We start from the raw sequence: 19414 nt of genomic DNA on the forward strand, positions 1-19414 counted from the left end.
GTACCAGCCACTGCCACATTCCGGCCTTGGTCCATATGTTTATAAAGGGGGATTACATTACCTATTATGTCCTCACTGCTAACCCAAGAGGCAGAGGGTGTGGTTGGCAAGTGAGCACCGTGTGTCTGTGAGAAACCACGCATGGTCCTCCTGGAGGAAGAGCCCATCCCATGGCATTCTTCTTCACCTGGAACGCCTGGCCACCACCTACCTCATTACGACTGCTAAGAGCGAACCTGGTGATCCACACTCACTTTGTAGCAAGCCAGACAGTTCTTTTGTTTGAAATATTATGTCATTTTTATCATCACAGTTGTTAGTCCTCCTTTGTGAGATTCTCTTCCACCAGAATTTTCCTCCCCTTCACAACAAATTAGGTATTGCAACTTTATCCCCACTTTTTGGGTCATTTGCACATTTATAACAGAATCATCGTTATTTCAAAAGGCAGCCAGTAAAATACACTCTCAGAGACTCAGCTGAGGTTCCACTCAGGGGACAGTTTTAAGAATGGCTGTAAGCATGTGTGCATGTGTGTGCACTAGTGCACGTAGCTACAAAGAGAGCTCTTTTGAAGTGTGGGAGAAGGAACTATGGAGTCCCACTAACTCGACAGAAGTGGTGAAGTGTACCACTTGTGAGTATTTGCTCATGAGAGATTATAGCTTACAGTGGGGAGGAAGGTAAAGGAGCAAACACTAAAGCTTACAAATAGGCCCTGTAATTTAAACACTCCTTATGGTTACTTTTTAACTTTTCTCCTAAGCAAGCATCTTGTATTCTTTTTGTTTGAAGTGTTAGCAGGGAGCATCAGAGAAAAGATTATGTCATCCTAGAGATAAAATAAAGGAAAAGGTCCCTACTGTTTCACACGAGCTTGAAGCGGAACACAGCCTGCGTGCTGAGGAGCTCAGGCTGAACACGGAGGCCCCATGTTTCTTCTGGCAGACTTAGGACCTCTGCCACCGTATGCCCACCTGACAAGTGTAAGTCCTGCAGCAGAGTAACCAGTCTAAGCCATTTTCATTTTTGAAATTCTAAAAGGGAACTTTTTGCCCACAAAACTTCAAAAGGTGACATCAGAGTAAATTGTGTGAAGTGCCGCTGCCCCAGCATGTCTCTGCTCTAAGAGGCAGATCCATCGCACAAATCTGTGTGTTGGGAGTTCACGTTACTGTCGTTGCAGGCAGATTCTTTTCTTACAAGTTTTTTGGAGGGAGATTGCAATCTCACCTACATTGCTGTAAATGGTTCATCATGTGGCTCATTTTCTTCTAGAACATGGTGTCTATCCATCCAACACATTTGAAATACACACTAACTAGAGAAGCTTACAGAATAAAACATTCACTATGACCTAGCGTTTTCTTGCCTATTCACTGTTTCCTGTTGGCATGAACCCTACTTCATTAATGATACGCTTCGTAATGTTTGATTGCGACCGGTCTTCTCAGACTGAGATAGAGTCTCCTCCATTTTACTGATGATCAAAGAAACTCACAGAGAGATTAGTCACCTGGTTAGGAACAAGCGGTTCTTGAACTTGACACTCTAGCTTCAGAACCAAGTCCCGGGTTGCTCTCCCGCCCACAGTGAAGCTCGGTGTCAATGTCCTTTGACCACAGCTGGCTACGACAGAATCTTATTGAAATAGGCTCTCTGGGACTCCCGATCAGCTTTCTGAGTTTTCCTGGAAACCTGAGGAAATGTAAGATGTAGCAGGATGTCAAGAGCATCCTGCAGAACTCAGAGTTAGGTTTGTGATACTCTCCGTATTTCTCATCTACTCCATTCTACCATGATTCAGGATGCTCAGCTCCCCTTAGTGGAGAGACTGAAGATGATGTTCAAGCTGCAGGAGGGCCCAGCCATCTCCCTGTAAATTGTTGCCATGATCTAGACTTAATTATCTCGGTACCCTTAAAATATAAGATTGTAAACATAAATATGCCAAGAGAAAGAAAATTAAGAGTATGCATTATAGTTGCTAAGTTTAACACTCATCTTAACATGCAAGATGGTACCTTAGTACAAGAGTACTCAGTAAGAAACAGATCATCTGCTGTTTGCCCGGCTCCGCCGGCATAGGAAAGCTGTGCTTTGTGTTTCGGGTCATAGTTAAAAATGTTTACAAAGCAGAAGTCATGGTGCTCATTTTTCATGTTTTTCTTTACCACTCTTCACTGAAGATAATTTTGCTGACATGATTTTATTTTGGTCATGAAATTTGACTCTACAAATTTAAAATTTTTAACATTAAAAGTCAACTTGGTTTAGTTTACTCTTCATGACCTTAACATTTTCCAACCTAATTGGCTTTATTTCAGGACTAGGAAGCAATTCTCTTAATGTAAAATACTTAGTAGGGCCTTTTCCTCCCCTCCTCCCCCACCCCTATTATTCTTCCCTTCCCTCTCTTCCACCTTTCTCCTCCTTCCAGATGTCCCCACTGATGCTTCCATAGCCCCGAATCCATGCTGTGCAGAGTGAAGACCCAAGCTTCCTCCCTGGGCACTCTCCCTGTAAGACAATGGCAGCGTATCAGCAGGAGGCACATGGGTCTGGGTTTCTGAGTAGAGGTTTTAAGTGTGACTAGAAATCCATAAGCATGTGCTGAGTAGGAAGCCAAGCAGAACATGCCACAAACATACACAGAACAAAGCATGTGTTTGAGAAATCCTGAATCCAAGAGGTAGCATCGTAGAGTGATGTGGATGTCAGAGCAAGAGCCAAGAGTATTAGGACATGGGATACAGGATATGGAAGGCTGCTGGTGTGGCCTGTGAGGGATGTACATTTTATTCTGAAGGGTGAGGTGTAGGATGAAGGCCAATGATGTGGGGGTCTTTCTGTATGTATGTTAATATATGAAAAAACTGCCTTGGCCTGTTGATAAGGCAAAACTTAGGTGGGGGAAGACAGAACTAAATGCTAAAAAAAGAGGGGGGGTGAAGTCAAAGAGACGCCATGGAGCCATCAAAAACAGACGCTAAAAATTTTACACGGTAAGCCACTGCCACATGGCAATACTCAGATATATAAAAATGGGTTAAATTAATATAAGAGTTAGCCAAAAAAAGAAAGAAAGAAGGAAAGAAAGAAAGCTAGAGCTAATGGGCCAAACAGTGTTTTAATAAATATGGTTTCTCTTTAATTATTTTGGTTCTAAACAACCAAGACAAAGAAGTGGCCCTCCTCCTACAGTAAAGAAGCTTGTGACAGTTTGAAAGAAAATGGCCCCAGAGGGAATGGCACTTTTAGGAGGTGTTAGCCTTGCTAAGTAGGTGTGGCTTCTTGGAGGACTGTGTCACTTTGGGGCAGTCTCTTACTTAAGCTTCCCTCAGTGTGACGTAGATTCCACTTCCTGTTGGTTTCTGATCAAGATGGAACCAGCACCATGTCTGCCTGCATGCACCATGTTCCCCACCATTATGATGGACCTAACCTTTAAAACTATAAGCAAGCCACCCCATTTAAATGTTTTCCTTTTTAAGAGTTGCCGTGATCATGATGTCTCTTCACAACAATAGTGACCCTAACTAACTAAGATGGAGCTTTTAGCAGCTTCAAATGGGAGATAAAAACTATTGTGAATTTTAACAAAATAACTTTGGAAAGAGTTCCCAGAACAGACTGACCTGGAAGGGTGCCAGAAGGCGTGGGAGACTCCAGTTTCCATAAAGACAGACATAGTGTAGCCTTGGATGGACAAAAGGAAGGAGCTTGGAAAACTGACCAGGACCCACAACAACACAGACAGTGGTCAGTCCAGGGTTTGAATGTTGACAGTCAGCAGTAGTAGGGTCTAACAAAACCATCGCCACAACATTTGGAATGAGACAGGTACATCTGGCTTCATTTCTATTATCTATCATGATTTTAGATAATCTAAAATAATAAGAAAATACTATGTCTGACATGTATTCAAAAAAGAAGAAGAAAACTATTACATAACTTTACTTGTAGAAAAACAACTAAACAACTAGATCAAGAAAATTAAGTGAGTTCTATTAGAAGAATCACAGGATTTTTTTCTTTTCTTTTCTTTTTTCTTTTCTTTTCTTTTTTTTTTTTTTTTTTTTTGAGACAGGGTTTCTCTATAGCTTTGGTTCCTGACCTGGAACTAGCTCTTGTAGACAGGCTAGCCTCGAATTCACAGAGATCTGCCTGCCTCTGCCTTCTGAGTGCTGGGATTAAAGGCATGTGCCACACTGCCAGGTATATCAAAGGTAGATAAATATGCAAAATAAATTCATAAAATGAAGTTTATTTTATTGCAGTTTATTTTAATGTATTTATTTTTCGAGACAGAGTTTCTCTGTGTAACAGTCTGAGCTGTCCTAGAACTAGCTCTTGTAGACCAGATTGGTCTCAAACTCACAGAGATCCGCTGCCACTGTCTCCAGAGCACTGGGATTAAAGGCGTATCCACCGCCACCCAGCTTTTAATGTTTTTTTTTTAAGTAACAAGATGAAATTAAAAATAGAAAGGTAGGGATAGAAAGATGGCTAAGCAGTTAAGAGCACTGACTGCTGTTGTAGAAGACTGGGTTTGGTTCACAACACCCACGTGACAGCTCGCAATGCTATAAGGGATCCCATGCCTTCTTCTGACCTCATTGGACACCAGGTATGCATGTGGTACACAGACATACATGCAGGCAAAATATTCACATATATATAATAAAAATAATGATTTTTAAACTGCTATAAGAACGCCGTCAGCCAATATCCTTTAAGATACCAGCCCACTTTGGGCATGGGCTCATGTACTATAGATGCAGATGCAAAGCGTGCCTGGGTCTTTGATGGAGGAGGGCCATCTTTCTACCTGTTGTTTCATTGGTTAAGTATAAAAAAAACTGCTTGGCCCTAATAGGACAGAAAATTAGGTAGGCGGAGTAGACAGAACAGAATGCTGCGAGAAAGAAAGCTGAGTCAGTGAGTCGCCATGATTCTCCCACTCCAGACAGACGCAGGTTAAGATCTTCTCTGGTAAGCCACCTCGTGGGCTACACACATTATTAGAAATGGGCTAGTCCAGGTGCGAGAGTTAGCCGAGAAAAGGCTAGATATAATGGGCCAAGCGGTGTTTAAAAGAATACAGTTTCCATGTAATTATTTCGGGTAAAGTTAGCCGAGTGGCAGGACACAGCCCACCACCTATTACTACAGGTCTTGGCTGCTGGATTAGGTTCCACTTCCCAATGCATGCAGAGGCCTGCGGATCACTCCTGTTTCTGTGAGTTTATCCCCAGTAAATAAACCTTTGTTATACTCCATTCTGGGATATTGTAGAACCCTTTTGTATACTAACATTAAACCTGGGAAGATAAAACAGAAAGAATAAAACTGTTCAACTCTTAGTGAAAGTTAGCAAGAAATCTGTATGACCTCAGTAAAGTACAAATTAAAACCTAATAATATTTCTTCTTAACACATTGATTGTTGTGTAATGCCTTCTAAACAAAAGATAAAGTGGAAAAACTTTCAAGATACCCATCTGACAGTAAACCTGCTAGTTTTAAAAAACCCAGTGGGACTACAGTCCAGCAGTGACTGGGCTGACCCATGCCTGCTAAGTCTGGGATTGTCACCAAAATGCAAGCAGTCCACTTCTTAAGAGACGGCTACCCTCGGGTCTCTGCTGAGAGGCAGTGACTAGATGAGCGAACGCGTGCCACTAGATGTTCCTGAGCGTTCTTGCCCTGCTACTCTGTGCTTCCCTCTCCTGTTGTCTGCATGAGCTTGTGTGTGTGTGTGTGTGTGTGTGTGTGTGTGGTGTGTCTTTAGGACAGCATTTTAAGTGCTGAGCTATCGCCCCAGACCGCAGGCCCCTTAACTGTTTAGGATATGGAAAAGCAGCACTGTTGGTATCGCAGGAGGACACAGGAATCACTGAAACTGCCGCTGCATGACCATGCTTATTAAGACCATGTAACTGTTTATGATTTCACACCCAACCCTACTTGTTTGTGGTTTTGAGACAGAGTCTCATGTGACCTAGTTTAGCCTGAAACTTTCTATTTAGCCAAGGCTGGCCTTGAACCATCCCTCCTTCTCCCTCCATCTCCCAAGTGATGGTATTGCAGACATGAGCCACCATACCCAAGTTCCAATTTATTTTTAATCCGGAAAATATGAAAATACCACGATATAATACATGTACAGTAATCTTTATGACATAATGGTTTAAATGGCCCCAAACTTTAAATAACATAAATGCTGAGCCTATCACTGTTCAATGCATACAACACACATACACACACACACACAATGTACATATAGTACAAATATAATACACACATGCATGTAACAAACACCTAAACACATACATACATATATACATACTCATAGCAAGTACATACACATAGCAAACACACAGACCAATAACACATGCATATACACAACACACATATACACACATACATAGTATACATATATCCACATAAATCCATACATATCACACACACATGCAAACATAATACACATGTATACACATACACACTTATATACATATAACAGAAATTTCAGCTGCCCTGCTAGACCCACGTCCTACACCACCTTGTTTAACAAACCTCGCCATCATCCATCAGCCATCAACCTCTCTGTCACATTCTTACCGCCTCTCTCTACTTCTGCTCACCATTATGATGAATTGTGTGGGTGTCTTATCTCATCTCCTAGACTGTTAGGGATTCCAAAGGCACAGCTCACAGCTGGCATCCTGGTCATTTTAAACCTACCCCAGTACCTGGTGCAGGTCTTGAAGCCCCAGGCCCTAGTGAATGCCAAACTGAGCTGATTTGGGGCTGATTCCAGTGGCAGCTGAACAAGGTGTTCTTTTCCAGCTCCTCCCCCCAATGCAACCTTTTTTCTTTTGCACATGTGTCTAAATCTACAGAAATAGCCACAACTTTGCACCTAGCTGTCAAGGTGTGTCCTAATGTAGGGATCTAATGAGGGAAGTCTGCTCGGTGAAGGAGCAGGAGGGACTTTCTTGTGTTGTGAGCCATATACTCTCATTTCGGTGGTGCTAAGAAAACAGAATTATGTTGATGTAGACATTGAATTTTTTATTTTTGTTTGTTTGTTGAGACAGGTTCTGTCTATATCCCAGGATGTCCTGGAACTCACTATGTTGACTGCCTTCTTCTTCCTCCCAAATGCTGGGATTAAAGCCATGTCCCACCATGCCTGACTGACATTTGAATTTTTAATGCAATTTTATATTTTACGTGAATTTTTTAGCTTTAGTTTGAGGTATCACTTGTTTTTTTTTTTCTCCTAACAGGATAAAGCGTGCTAAGTATATATTACCGCTGCTTTAATGCCCCATGCCAGCATTCTATTGAGTAGAAACAAGAGGTTTACTTAAATAAAATAAATTCTGTTAATTTTCCATTCCCCTCACCCAGGACTTTGGCTTTTAATGTCTAAAATTGACAAGTATTACTCAGATAATAAAGATAAAAATTACCACAAATTAATAAGAAAATGTACAACACTATATTTAGAAAGATCAAAGTATGAGATTCTTCCATCCAATAAATTTAAACTGTGAAAAGAAGGATGGGACTTTGAGCAATGACGTCAATCAAAATCACTTGAAACACAGAGGGAGGGGGATAGAGAGGTGCACATCACACGTACATTTTCAATATAATTGTTGGCATAATTTTAACTCTCCCCTGTATTTCTTGTTGCTTTCCCTCACCAACAAGTCATGCTCACACCATCCAATCAATTCTCTATTATTTTATGTAATCTCAGAAATAAACAGGAAAAACATTTTATTCCTTTAACTTTTCAGCAAGAACTATGGAGGTCTAGTTTGGTTTTTGTTGTTTTTTTTGTTTCATTTTCTCTTTTTGTTTTGCCTTATGTAAGCAATAATAAAACAGTTTCTGCTAGGTGCTTCCATGTTGTTTATCAGGATTAAATAAGTTGGCTTCAGGAGTAAATTCTAAACATGGAAAAATTTGAAAATTCGAATAATAACCTGTTTGCACATTTATTTGTTTGCTTGTTTGTTTAGAATCTCCGTGTACACAAATCTACTAATATTTATTTCAGAAGCAGCCAAGTGAGGGTAGAGCTGCTCTGCACATAGATAAGAAGCTCCTTCACAGGATAATTAATGCCTTTGGAGCTGACTTTACTGCATTTGTATCAATTATGTGCAAGGCATTGAAATTTCCCTGATACAGATATTAGTAATATCTAGTCCAGATATTGATAGTACATAAAATAGATAAAGAAAGTCTCATTAAATGTATCCAATGTAAGCTAGAATAGGAAGCAGTTGTTTAAAATACAGGAAGATGCTGGTGTGAGGTTGGACAGGAAATAGACTATGGTTGGAGCTGCAATATAACTGATTAAAAGTGACGATCCATCCCACATAGATACAGCCAAGAGCACAAGCCTTTGAGGTCCTGCTGAAGGGTGAGGAAGATTTTGGATGAAGCTGGCCACTGGGACAGAAGGAGACACAGATGGACCTACAGGGGCAGGCCTTTGAACGGCAAGCCCAGTGAGATTTTCTCAGCAGGGCTTTCTTGAAACCCGTGCTTTATGTTGATTGTAGTTAATGTTGCTGACATAACCATACCTGTTTAAAACTGTGATTGACTAAGCAAACACATAAGTCACATAAACAAAAAAGTAACTACTACATGAGAGAGTGGGCATCTTAAACCGATTGTGAAACATCCTGTGTGTGTGTGTGTGTGTGTGTGTGTATGTGTGTGTGTGTGCGTGCGTGCAATGTCAACATGTCAATAATTCTGCTAAAAATAATATTCATGGACTAGGGAGATAAGTTAGTGGGTAAAGTTTGGGATACACAATCAAGAGGACCTAAGACCAGATCCCCAGGATCCATGCCTGGAACCCAAACTGGGGGAGCAGAAACAGGCAGATCCCTGGAGTTTATTGTGTAGGCAATCCAGTCAAAATGGTGAGCTCCAGTATTGAACAATCCTGTCTCAAAATAGTAATGGGGAGAGTGACAGAGGAAGACGTCTTACATTGACTCGAGCCTACACACACACAAACACAGAGAAAGAGAGAGACAGAGAGAGAGACAGAAAGAGAGACAGAGAGAGAGAATGACAGACACACATATACAAACACAATACACAGACACCACACTCATATGCATAGACATACACAGAGATACTCACATATACAGAGAGACATACACATATACACAGAGATACACACACAGAGACCCTAGTTGTGAGGACTGACAAAAATATAATAAAAGCCCTACTTAGACCTATGTTGGAAGTGATCAAAATTGTTTGCTAATTTGTTCAAACTACACATAGAAAATGCATTGTGTATTTAATGTAAAATAGACCTCCATACAAATTATTCTGTACTTTCTATAACCAAGATAAAACACACACACACACACACACACACACACACACACACACACACACACACACACACAAACAACCCACACTTCCATTTAGGAAAATGATTAAATTATGATAAATCTGTTCAACTGAATATTACATAATCATTAAAATAACACGTCAACCAAAGAAGGTGCATATGTCAGGTTTTTTAAATAGCATGCTCAAATTCTGTACACAGTAAGACTTCGGTGTTGTGTTAGGAGTGGCGGAACTGCGTCCGGCGCCATTCTGTTGTAAGGAAGGAGCCGCAGGCCGCTTTCTGCCACCCAGCTCCCAGACACCAGCTAGCTTTACCAGAAATAATTACATGGAAACTGTATTCTTTTAAACACTGCCTGGCCCGTTAGTTCCAGCCTCTTATTGGTTAGCTCTTACATATTGATATAACCCATTTCTAATAATCTGTATAACCCACGAGGTGGCTTACCAGAGACCTTAACTTGCTGCTGTGTTGGGTGGGAGAATCATGGTGACTGCCTGACTCGGCTTCTTTCTCCCAGCATTCTGTCTGTCTACTCCACCTACCTAATTTTCTGTCCTATCAGGGCCAAGGCAGTCTCTTTATTTAACCAATGAAATTAACACAAAACAGAAGACTCTCCCCCATCATTTCCCCTTTTTGGGCGCCACTCTGTTGTAATACGAGCGGTGGGCTGCGGTCCTGGCACCTGGCCGCCCGCACAGCTAGCTTTATACCCGAAATAATTACACGGAAACTGTATTCTTTTAAACACTCCCTGGCCCATTAGTTCCAGCCTCTTATTGGCTAGCTTTTACACATTGATCTAACCCATTTCTAATAATCTGTGTAACACCATGAGCTGGCTTACCAGAAAAGATCTTAACCTGCGTCTGTCTGGAGTGGGAGAATCATAGCGACTGCCTGAATCTGCTTCTTTCTCCCAGCATTCAGTTTTGTCTACTCTGCCTACCTAATTTTCTGTCCTATTAAAGGGCCAAGGTAGTTTCTTTATTTAACCAATGAAATCAACACAAAACAGAAGACTCCCACATCACTTTGGGCCTTGGAAAACATGTAAAGGAGACCATACTAATCACATACTCACGTGTTAGCACAAATGTCTCAACTCTTGGTAGTGGCGCTGCAGGTCATCCTATTCCTTCTTTAGAATTGTTTTCCGACGGCGGGAGAAAGGCTTCTTCCTTTCCTCTGGCGGCAGCCATCAGGTGAGCCAAGATGGGTGCTTACAGATACATCCAGGAGCTGTGGGGGAAGAAGCAGTTGGACATGATATGCTTTCTCCTGAGGGTTCTGCTGCTGCCAGTACCACCAGCTGTTCATGCTGCACAGGGCTCCCTGCCCCACCTGGCCTGACGAAGCATGTGACTGGGATACAAGGCCAAGCAAGGTTATGTCCTGTACAGAATTCGAGTCCATGTTCACTGCAGTGGCTGCAAAAGCCAAGTTCCTAAAGGTGCAACCTCCAACAAGCCTGCCCATCATGGTGTTAACCAGCTAAAGTTTGCCTGAAGCCTTTTCAGTCCAGGAGAGAGCTGGACGCCACTGTGGGGCTCTGAGAGCCCTGAATTCTTACTGGCTTGGCAAAGATTCCACATACAGATTTTTTGAGGTTATCCTCATTGATCCATTCCATAAGGCTATCAGAAGAAATCCTGACACCCAATGGATCACCAAACCAGTCCCTGAGCACAGAGAGATGTGTGGGCTGACATCTGCAGGCCGCAAGAGCTGTGGCCTTGGAAAGGGCCACAAGTTCCACCACACTATTGGTGGCTCTCGCCGTGCAGCCTGCAGAAGGCTCAACACTCTGCAGCTCCACCGTTACTGCTAACACATGTTTGTAAATTGTGTAATATTTGTAAAATTCATACGCAATGAACAATTTAGGACTGTCAAAAAACTTGTTTTCAGATAAGGACACACATTAATCGTGTAACTAGAGGTTAACAAGAAACGGAGAGCTTGTGTGTGTGCCGAGGGTCAGGATGTGTATTTGAGGCTCATCTTCCTGGAGGTGGTAGCAAAGTCCTGGGGTGGTCTTTCAGCTCCAGAGGGAGATGTGTGGTCTCTCAGGGACTGGTCTGTGTGGAGATTCTCTACAGTAAACAGCAGCATTCTAACAAATCATTCATCTTCAGCAAAAGTCAATTAGAGTTGTAGGCCTTTGTAATTTGGGGATGCTCGATAGAACGAACATGATTTTAAACCCTGATTTGAAAAAGATGAAACTTGACATTCACATACAGGAATCCATTTCTTACGTTTTTCAGAAAATATGCCATGTTCAATTTTAATTTCAACAAATAGAGAGCAAATCTACATAAAGCAAAAAAATTGCTGAGGATTTGTTTGCCCTGAGATATGTTTTGCTCAGTATAATTGGATTGTCAGGATGTGTCTGACATATGCTAATGAAGCAGCAAGAAAGCCAAATATGGTTTATTTAGTTACATTAGTCCTTTTAGAGTGAAACCAGCGACAATTATTCCTCTCCTACTTAGACACTTGGGATGGAAATCACACAGCGATCCTACCCTGGCCTCAAGGATCAGGTGAGGGTGGAGCTCTGTGCCACCCAGCTACAACCTCGGCCACTAAAGTATCTCCTCTCTCTCCTTCTCTCTCTCATTGCTGGTGTAAGCTTCTTTTGTTAGGTTTAAATCTGGAAGTCATTCCTTTTTTACCTCTGCTGCAGGACCCGGGCTAATTAAGGTTTCCTTTGCCCATGGTTGCATTGAAACAGATACTTATGTATATAAGTATACGTGTGTGATACTAATGTCATTTTGATTGGATTTGTTCATGAGGACCCACATAAAGAACCTACCAGTATAGCTCCTAGGCCAGTTTTCTCCAGCATAGGAATCACCAGCTGCCCCTCCAGGCCTTCCATTAGGTATGGCCAGTACCAGGACACACCAGTCTTTTCTCCTGCACCCAGGTAGTAAGCACCTGTCTGACTCTCTCCTAGACACCTGTCCTTATTGGCAGGAATGGGGGGAAGCCATTTTAAATTAATAGTACAATAAGTCCCAAACCACTTGGGTTTGAAATACTGATATAATTGGGACACCAGCAAATACTATCCTGGAGGCATCTAGACATAAATATAAATAAGAGGAACTTGAAGGGTTGCTGGAAGGGCCTTTTATCAGCAGCAGGCGGTCAGGTTTATTTGCCTCTCCTGAGAACAGGTAGGTTCAGGCTCAGATGTGAACCACAGCCCTGAGCTCACTGAACACGTGATGCTACACAGTCTCTCTAGCGTGCCCTCATCCCACCAGTGAGTGCTTTACCAAGCCCTGTTCTTTAAGGCTATGTGGGCCTGTGGTTAGGGCCTTAGGGCCAGGTTGTGCGGACCTGTGATTTTAGGGGTCCTAAGGGCCAGTTCATGTTTAAACAACATGTTAGTGCTCTTATGGGTGTCCATCGTGAACCAAAATGTCCAATGCTGGCCATCCAGGGGCCTATGTCATCACAAAATGGCTGCCTCTGAATGTCTTAGAACCCAGAAGTAACTGGTGATATAATCTGCTATTTCAGTATTTCTGGCAGAACATTACTTTTGTGTGGTTCCATATAATTATGGGCTTCAGGTCAGAGGCCCGTGTCTCTACCTTAGCCTGGGTCAGCCTGCCTATGTGTGTCTTTCTATAGTCCTGTGTGGAGCCTGCATGCTGGTCTGCATGTTTGTCTGTGCCCATGTATGGAAGGTTCATGTGTGCTGTGTGCCTAGTGCCTGCCAGCGTCTGCTGCCTCTCCAGAGGTCTGTGTGAATGAAGCATGTCCTTTCTGCCCCTGATCCTTGTATCTTCATCATCCCACCATCCATGACCCTCCCCTCCCATTTCTGGCATCAGAGCTTAGACACGTCAGTAGCGTCCCTGCAAACTGTATTAGACACATGTATGCTGTCGCTCATGCTAGATGCTCAGTGTAAGGTTGTGTTCACTCTCCACTACCTCTTTATTCTGACAACCCAGGTAAATTGGATTAAACACGATGGAAATCATTCAGAATAAAATTGGCTAGGCCTTCTATATAGTTCCATAACATTTTAGTGACAAACACTAAAAATTTCATTTGTAGAGAGGGTTATCATTTTAATTATACAAACTATGTTTACCTTATGAAGTCTGGGTTTCCAATGCAAAGTTTAATCCACCAGATATGACTAATTTTCTTGTAAGTTTTACTTTAACCTTAGCCTTTCAAATTTTCATAGTGGAATATTATTAATCCTGGTGATTCATGACCCGTCCCTGGTATTTTGCCATCTTTAGTATGAAATCTTTCATTTAGAAGCTGCATACAGAGGTGGGAGGGAGCCTAACGTCTTACTCGGGAGCATTTATCGTAAGACATAATTATAAACACTATTGCCTACAACAGGTAAATATTTACAACTCAGATTACACTAGGAACCTGAAGCTAGGTGTGCTTGTGTTGTCCTCTGGCTGTATTCCTTTAGATGGACCTCAGAAGAATGAGTCCCAAGCCCGAGTTTCTTTAGATTTGTGTGACAGTCAAGATCCTGGGTTAATATCTGAGACAACATGAGTCACACCTACACTGACTAGGTGAGCTTTCTGTCTTCTCAGGCCTGGACCATGTTCTACCCACCAATGAGATCATGTCTGGGGTAGTCTGTCACTGGAATAGACTTCCCTAGCCAGGCTCCCACCTGGGAGTCCTCGGGTCCAGCTCTTCCTGTTAGTGCGAGATGCTGAGGCTTGTGTAGAGGAGACCCTCTAGGATGGAGACTATCCTCAGGCCTCTGGTGAGCAGGACTTCCTAGTCTCCCCCATACCACAGGATCCAGAAGGGTCCTGGGGACAGAGCCTCTGTCTCAAGCAAGAGGATGTAGGGACTTTCTTGTGCCTTGATGTTTTGATTCTTTGAAGGAAAGTCAACCTCTACTCAGATTTGGTTCTGGCGTGCTCTCAACGTGTGTGACCTGGAATGTATCATCTCTTTCTTTAGCTGTAAAAGTGAGGGCACCGGGCTGACAAGTAATGGCAGGGAAAGGCCATTGGCGTGGTCATGGCTTCTTATCACTGTGCAGTTTTATGGTGAACACTTTTGCTCCCGATAGAAACCAACGATGGCATCAATGGTGCTAGCTCTGTACTTAGGGAGATGCTGCTTTAGGGGGAAATGCACAACTTAATCACAATCGCAGCAGGTGCATGCTGAGGGAGAGTGCAGGAGCCAGGTTTCTGGAGCACACCCGGGTCCTTGGCCTCAGAGCAGCTAGAGCCAGAGTAGCTAGCAAAATCTGACAGTCCCAATTTCTGCCACTTCCTAGCAAGGTACTTCATGGCCAAGAGTGCAGTGCATTCTGGGGCTGGAAGAGACCTCAGCACCCCTGGAGAGCTGGGTCTTCCACAGATGGTAGCCGAAGACTCTCGAATACAAGGATGTTCATTGCCCAGGAACCGACTTTAGGATTTGTTTAAAAATCCAATGAAACTGAATGAGAAGAAAATGGGTCTCCACGAGGAGAGGAATGAGCAATAGTTGATCTCTAAACGGTCAAAGAATGATGCCGCTGGCTCCAGGGAGCAGGGATGCAGAAATCAGTACACCTGCTCACGCCACTCTCTTCCCCGCCTCTGTATTTACATAATTCCAGTACTTGGTGCAAGCATCGTAGTGCAAGAAGCTGGGTGAGGCAGGGGCGCAGGGAGGGGGGTAGGATTAGTGAGATAGAAGCAGAAGCCCATAACAAAGCAGAACCAAGAGAGGGGCAGTAGTCTGTGGAGGAAACTTGAAGGCAGACCCAGTCTTCCGGAGTATTCAGCTTCCCTCAGGCTGGGATCCTCCACCTAGTCACAGGCCACGATCACCTCTTTCAGAAGTTGCCTGCACTGGACCTGATTGTTGGCAGAACTTGATTTAATTATGTGATCTTGTTTATGTGTTTGGATAGTTAAGCAGGACAGCATTCACTTGCCTGAGAAAATATAGAAAAGTTCCACGGTGAGATTCTGGAAGAACTTTGTAACTCAACATAATTGAATTCTAGCCTAATGTGCCAAGACAGAACAGTGTAATATACGCTCTGGCATTTGTTTAGCCCAAGAAAATTCACTCATCCAAGAAGTCCACTGATAGTGTACTCATTTAATGTAATTACCCTATTATGCATAAAATAATGTGCTTAAGGAGAGGTAGGCCACCTGCTTTAATCACCGCAGTAAATTGTAAACGAAATAAAATAGCCCTGGCTGTATTATTAAAAATATCAGAAGCATTTAACGAGGAATCTGCCCTAGCTGAAGAAAGGCAAATTTTTCAGAATGACATCAAAATATTGTGTTTATTTGAAAGTACGAATGTTAGGAATTTTTAATTAAAAAGTCTCCTCAGCTGATGTGCGCTGCACACCCTAGGCCTGTCTGCTTGGTGACAGCTGTGCTGTGCTGGACAGGAGCACAGAGGCCTGGAACTCAGCCTGACTCTGCCCACTGCAGCATTTTCCATTTAAAAGCTCTTGATTGAGGCTCAGAACTCCGTTATCATGGAAGCCTTCCTCTAGCTGACCTTCAAAGGGCTTCCCAATGCCGCATGTAGACGCGTGCTGAAGAAGATCAGGGTAAAATGATTTAAAACAAATATCAGTGGTTCTTAAAATACCTTTTCTTTGGGTGTAAAAGAAATGCACAGAAATGATCAATACAGTAGCAATCACACACATCTGGGCTGGCTTTGTGTAGCCCCTGACACCTGGATCACAATACACAGAAGTGTTCCTAAACCGAAAGAAGGAAGTTAGTGTAAAAGAGATGCCTTTATATTTTGCAAAAACAGTTTGGTTGTGTGTAACTGGGGCAGGTTCTGTTTATTGATACATCAATAGAATATTTATTGTAGATAATCAAGAGACTAGAAATATCTATTTGGTTCCTTCCTTCTCTCCCACTTTCACCTATGAGAGTGGTTTCCTCTAATTAGACTATCCACTATGTGGGCCTCCCTAGTAATGACTGTTGAGCTCTCCTCCACAGCGGGTTCATAGAAACCCGGAGTCCAGAAGGCGGGATCCAGATCTCGGATATGTTTAGCAAGCCCGAGCGAATATTTTTTGAGACACCTACCACTTGAGGGTTGTCATGGCCAAGTCTCTGGCTTCTCTTGAAAGATGCAAGCTATCAATGTTGGACCCCCTGTCCTGCCTGTCAGGACAGATCTGGAGCATATTAGGAGCAGTGAACCCCAATTTTCTCTGTTCTCACCACCTGCTACTCCAGTGTGGTGGTCTAAAGCCGACTGGCATCAATTACCTTGTTTACAGTATAATTTTTCTCATAGGAAAGAAATAGTCCTACGGTCCCAGATTGCCTGGCTGAGCCCATGCTGCCAGAAAAATGGAAGAGAACAAATTTTTGTGTGAAAGCGAATAATTACCTCTTCATGATTAATAAGCAAATACAGCATTCTGTGGGGAAAGAGCACAATAGGATGCTTCAGTGATTCATTTGCATAATTCCAAATGTATTTGAACTTCAAACCTACTCTTTATAAATATTAGTGATGAAGGAAACAGGAAATTGAGTCTGTGATACAGGAACAGAGTGAGAAATAACAAGAATTTGAAAAGGCTAATAAAATACAGCGAGGAGGGGTAGAAGAGAAGGGATATTGGATACGACCCCTTTCTCTCTTTCTGCTTCAGAAACTGGCTGTTGTTTTCAGCTAATATTTTTCTCTGTCCTTTCTGTCTTCGTTTTCAGGTGCAATTATTTAAACACCTACCTCCCCTCCAGAAATCCCTTTCTTATTAGCAATAGAATAGGAGTTTCAAGAGTAAAATCTAGTCTAACCCCGACAGTAGCAACCATGATGGGATCTGTTCTCTATATCTGTTGTTCTTCACCTGCCATGATGTTAGCCACGTTAGTCACAGTAGCCTTCATCCTCATGGTTATTTTAAGGTAGAACTGAGCCCTCCGTTCTTGCAGATGATGTGACTGAAGCTTACAATGATTAAGTAATTTCCCCTGTAATGAAAGCAGAACCACAATTTACATTAGGTGCACATGGCTGCACGATGCCTGCTCCTTCCTCTTGGACTTGCTTGGTGGTTGGCTAATCATTCCTCCTGGGTAGTTAACTCATGCTTAAAAAATAACAACCGTATCAGTCTGTTTCAGAGTTGACTGATCCTAAATTATGAGTTACACAAAAGAGATCTCACTGTAATGTAAATCACAGTTCCTCTTTACTTGCCAAAATGAACATATGAAAAGGTTTTAAAGTTATATTTTCTGTTGTATTGCCTTGTAATGCATGTGGGCACAACTGCAGCCACAATTATAAGGGGCATTCACTGCAACACATGGTGCACATGGCCTTCTACTGTAGGTCTGAATGGAATAAAAGCTGCTGCTTGATGAATGTATTTATTTGTTCATGAGTTCATTGATAATGGGTGGCAGTTGAAGTGGATGAAAGAATGGACTTGGTACCACTGAACCTTGACTACGAAATTCACTGTCTGCTGACTGCGAGACCTTGCTCAAGGTCCTTAACTACGTTTATGCCCATCTGTGGGTGCATGTGGGACTTATGGAAATACCGACATAGTGAAACTAGAGGGAAACCTTCAACATTCCTTAGGCACTGCCACGCTTGTTTTTTGAGATGGGGACTCTCCCTTGTCCTGGATTCTGTCACTTATGCCAGGCTAGCTGACAAGTGAACCCCAGAGACCCACCTGCTTCTGCCTTGGCACAGGGACTGCAAGTTCTCACCACCATGGCTTCTTTACTGGACTCTCTGACAGGGGATCTTCGACCATTTTCTTTCTTTTTTTTTTAATTTTTTTTGATTTTCAAGATAGGGTTTCTCCGTAGCTTTTTGGTTCCTGCCCTGGAACTAGCTCTTGTAGACCAGGCTGGCCTCGAACTCACAGAGATCCGCCTGCCTCTGCCTCCTGAGTGCTGGGATTAAAGGCGTGCGCCACCACCGCCCGGCATCTTCGACTATTTTCTCACACAACATTAAAAATGTCAGCTTTAGGACCAGCCCAGCTAGTGAAGGTGCTTGCTGCCAAGCTTTAGGAACTTGAGTTCAGTCCCCAGAACCCGCACAGTGGAAAGAGAGCTTTGATCTGACCTCCACACATGGAATTTTTCTTCTGCCTTGTTCTTTGACAAAAAGATTTTATTTTCAGAATATTTGGAGATTTCCCCAAATATCTTTACGTCACTATGTTTCCATTTAAGTTCACTTTGTCAGATAGTGTACCTGTGTAACTTGAATACGTTTTAAACTTCCTAAGACTTGTTTAATGTCCAGGAACATATTTGATTTTCACGAAATTGTCATATGCATTTTAACGAGTGTAGATGAAGCATTTGGGTACAAGGTTCTGCGCTGTTTTGGTAAACATGGTGGTAGTGCTGTGTGGACCAACAGGTTGTTAAGGTTGCCCAGCTTTCATAGAACATTCCAGATCTGCTTTTACTGGCAAATGTTGAGGAAATGACTTACGTCTTAATGGTAGTTATGTTTATTTATTCAAGCGATTCTATAATGTGTTTTGAAGCTCTGTTTTGGGGTGCACAAATGTTCAATACTGTCACACTTCTTAATGAATTGGCCCTTTATCAATATAAACATGCACTCTTTATCCCTGGTAAATCTCCATGCTCTGAAAGCTGCTCTGTTGATATTAATGTGGCCACTAATGATTTTCTGTTGATTGATGTTTCTATTATCTTTTTACATAATTTTAAACCTTCTTGAGGCAGTTTATAATTTCCCTTTATCTTTTGTATGATGTATCTGATATCTTTTAATTTAAATTGTCTATATTATTATGGTACAGTTGCTTGTGATAGCTGTCATTTCCTGAGTGGGAGAGGATCTTTGCTATCTTTGCATCAGATAGGGAATTAATATTCAGAATATTCAAAGACTAGAAAAAATTATACTGTAAAAGTTTCTCTTAATTTGGCTAGATTAAGTATTTTTTTATAGCTCCCTTTTATAT

At 42.3% G+C, this 19414-nt stretch overlaps 1 protein-coding gene and 1 pseudogene across 1 annotated transcript in view; both read left to right on the forward strand.

Annotated features, from left to right (window-relative positions):
- Pacrg (parkin coregulated) overlaps positions 1 to 19414 on the forward strand; it is a 446844-nt gene that overhangs the window by 174589 nt on the left and 252841 nt on the right. The window lies entirely within an intron of this gene.
- On the forward strand, positions 10630 to 11246 carry LOC142842604 (large ribosomal subunit protein eL15-like; annotated as a pseudogene).

The sequence above is a fragment of the Microtus pennsylvanicus genome, chromosome 1 (assembly GCF_037038515.1).
Source record: "Microtus pennsylvanicus isolate mMicPen1 chromosome 1, mMicPen1.hap1, whole genome shotgun sequence".
NCBI classification, from domain to species: Eukaryota; Metazoa; Chordata; class Mammalia; order Rodentia; family Cricetidae; genus Microtus; species Microtus pennsylvanicus.